This window comes from Branchiostoma floridae, chromosome 11, assembly GCF_000003815.2.
Source record: "Branchiostoma floridae strain S238N-H82 chromosome 11, Bfl_VNyyK, whole genome shotgun sequence".
NCBI lineage: Eukaryota > Metazoa > Chordata > Leptocardii > Amphioxiformes > Branchiostomatidae > Branchiostoma > Branchiostoma floridae.
Genome location: NC_049989.1, coordinates 284,853 through 288,496, shown reverse-complemented (window position 1 = coordinate 288,496; position 3,644 = coordinate 284,853).

Here is a 3,644-nt window from a genome sequence, read left to right as displayed (position 1 = left end):
CACATAGGACAGACAATGGCATCATTACTCTGGTCCTCCTCCTCTTCACTTCAACATGAGAACCATCTGCAACAATATCACACAATGCATTTACTTTCCTGTATTTGGGCCAGCTCCGCATGATTGCTTCACAAGCTTGTAGTTGTACACTTGATTTCAAACACTCCACTATACAGTTCAGCTCAACATTTCGGAAGGAAGAGTCAAGTACTGCAGCAGAGGAAAATTTCCCTTTGAAGTCTTCAAGATTCTTATTGTTCCATCGCCCATCAACATTGGCCTTTTCATCATGCATCAGTTGTTCCAGGATTTCTCTGTATTCAGATTCACTTAGTTGATGCTTGGGCTGATCTGCCTCATGTGTTTGTTCCGAATCAACTTCCTCTCTTTGTGTCTGGTCAAGCTCTGCATACACACCTCCATCAGTGTCCATCTGCTCTATCTCTTCCTCATTTTGGATGTCAACATTGTCAGCGTCTGCATCGCTATTCTGTAACTCATTAAAAATCTCCTCAAAAGCACTGCAGGCTGCACCCCTTGTACCTTTCTCATTATCTGAAGGGGTCTCCAGTGGTAATGTGTCCAACATTGGTAAGAGGGAAGTGTCGTCATCAGCAGTGTTGGCCATGACACTTGACTCCTGAGCTGTGCTGCTCTTTTGTGTCTTCCATCCCACAGTAGCTGTGGTGGGAAATGGAAGGTTGTCTTGCATCTTTACTCTGATGACAGATTTTCCTGTTTGTTCATCTTTCTCTACCACCCACTCTAGTGCTTGTATGGTTTTTAAGTCTTCTACAAGTACCCTTTTCTTCTGACCACACACCTCCTTCCAGATGTCTTTCTGCAGCTGTAGACGGGTGAGTGGATTGCCATTCTTGTCCCGCACAAGTAGTTGCCTCCACTGACCATCAAACGACCGACAAGGAATGTGGATCCCAATGTCATGGCACTTCTGATGATTCTCCTCAACTATGTCCCTCATCACTTCTGAGTTGAGGCTATACCCTTTAAGGAAGTAGTTTGTTGGAAAACCATGACTTAACTCCATGGACCATTCTCTGTCCAGGTTCCCAACAATCTGCACAACGACCTCAGATGCCTTCTTTCTGTTCAGTTGATAGTGTTCATTGATTAGCCTTTCCACTGACATTAGTAGAGTGGACAGTTCCTCAAGGGCCAGCATGCTCACCCTGACAGGTCCAGAGGTCACAGCATGTGATAGCTCAGGTTGTCTCACTGCAGTTACAGACGGGAACTCACCAAGAAACTCAACTGCCTCAGCCTTCTCCTTCAGCATTTTCTTTAGTAACTTTGACTCAGGGGTTAGATGCGAGGGCTTTACTGGGTTACTTCCGCCATATTGACTGACAGCTGCATGCCATATGTCTGCCCATAGGCCTGTATCAGCAGTAACCTTAAATACATTTGTACAGTCTGCTTTGTAAGATAAGTACAATAGAACAGGACACTGCAGTGCTGCCATTTCAGCATGTAGCTGACTTAAGTACCTGAATGGAATGTTGTCATGTACATCTGCTGTATATGGACACTTGATCTCAACAGCACTCACTGTACAGTTCTGTGAGGATCTAAGGCTCCTGTCTGGGGAAACAACTAGAAACGGCTTATCATCCTGCTTCATGATGATACAGCCTTCTTCATACACAAGCAAGTTGGGTTCGAGTGCTGGAAGAATCTTTGTGGCCAAAGTTGCTGCTGCATCTATTTCATGTTCAACCCCATGAGCCATTGCTCTCTTCTGTTCTTCAGAAAAGGAAGGCGTGTTGCCGGCTTTCTTGACTGCACGATCAAAGTACTCCTTCTGTGCCTTTAATGACTCTAAGCCAAGTGCCTTGTGGAGCTGGCTACCTGTCACTCTTGCTGAAGATCTGATAGTGTGCCATTCTGGTGTTCCTTGTGGAATCTCTCTTGTCTCAATCTTTGTCAGTATGTCGCCATCTTGCAGTGACTCAACTAAAGGTTCTCCTTCTGTGCTTTTAATGACTCTAAGCCAAGTGCCTTGTGGAGCTGGCTACCTGTCACTCTTGCTGAAGATCTGATAGTGTGAAGTCAGTGCTGCCACCATTTAAAATGGCCATCCATTGGCAGAGTTGCTCCCTGACGGTTGTCCATGTAAACCTGTACTCTTGCATTTGATGAAGTACTGTGTGCAATGCACTGATGACATAGATGTATTTTGATTTCCTCCAGTCATCACCACCTCTGGACTTGAATGACTGTAATGCAAATCCTTTCTTCTTCTGCAGGTGCCTCACCTCAGCACTTTTCATGCCCATCAGCAGAAACAAGTCATATAACTCATCATACAACCTTTGTTTTGATTGCTCATCCAACTGGTCACTCATTGTGATATCTGAACGTGACTGAATTGTGATTACAAGGTCCACCAAAGACTGTACCTTTCCTAGATCCTTGTGTAAATCCTCTTTTCTCTGTTCAAGTGAAGGCTCTGGTCCGTGACCAAGCAGGTTCACATCTCCACTGGTTTGGGTGAGTCCTGGGGAAAGCTTTTTACCATCAAAACATAGGCAACATGATTTCCCTTCAAGTGCTTTGCTGGCCATAGCTACCATAGGTTCGATAAATCCAGGGTCAATAGTGCTGGGGAAGTCTCCATACGGTTGGAACTTTGATAGAATCTCTGCGCTTGGCACAGCGAAGTTGATTGATGTACCCGATGTTGGACACTGTCCAATGGAGGCATTTCCTGTCAACACTTGTCCTATGCCTCTGTTGCCGCTCATCAGTCGTAGGAATCTGCCACCAAATAGGCGCCACCCAATCTTCCAAAAGGTTTTGGTGACTGGAGAATACCTCATTCCGGTGCTGCTTGTATCTAGGTTGTACCAGTCAACCACTTCACACCATAGATGGAAGCAAATATTATCAAGAGGAAACTTACCAGCTTCCACCAAGTGGCAAAATCGTAGCAGAATATCTTGTTTACTTGAGTCTAGGTCCCTTAGTTCCACCAGTACTCTCGGTAACAGGTCAATCATCTCTTGAACAGTCTTGTCAATCCTTGATGAGTCATCTTGGTCCAAGTCCAGAAAATCACCAGCTGAAACTTGCGTGTACTCGTCTTTTGTCTTTGTCATTCCTTCACACATGGCTGTGTTCCAAGCATCTGATTTTTTTGGCGTACCAAATCTTATCCGCTTCCTTACACTGCCTTGTGGGTTAGGAGACACTTGACTATGTTTGAAACCTCGTTTTGCTCTGGAACTCCTTTTTGGGGTGGACCTTGGAAGTTTGACTCTCCCTTTTGCAGCAAATGGACTTGCACTGTTTTCCTCAAAGGTGGTGTCTTCTTCTTCATCTGTTTGCCATTCATCTTCAAATGTTGAAGTACTTTGAGGTTTGCTGTATGTTTTCCTACTACCCTTTTCATAAGGACAGTGCTTACCCCATTTTGATATCCTTCTCGGAGTAGATGACACAGATCTGCATCTCTTTTCTCCCCGGCAAAGAGGACTCCTTGCAGTGTACTCTGGATCTTGAAACATGGCATCTTCTTCATCTGTATGCCATTCAGCCTCATCAGATGCAGGCGCACCTTGAAACTTTGGCCTTTGTTTTCACTTTGCCTTTACCACCCCTTGCGGGGATAGATAGTTAATCTG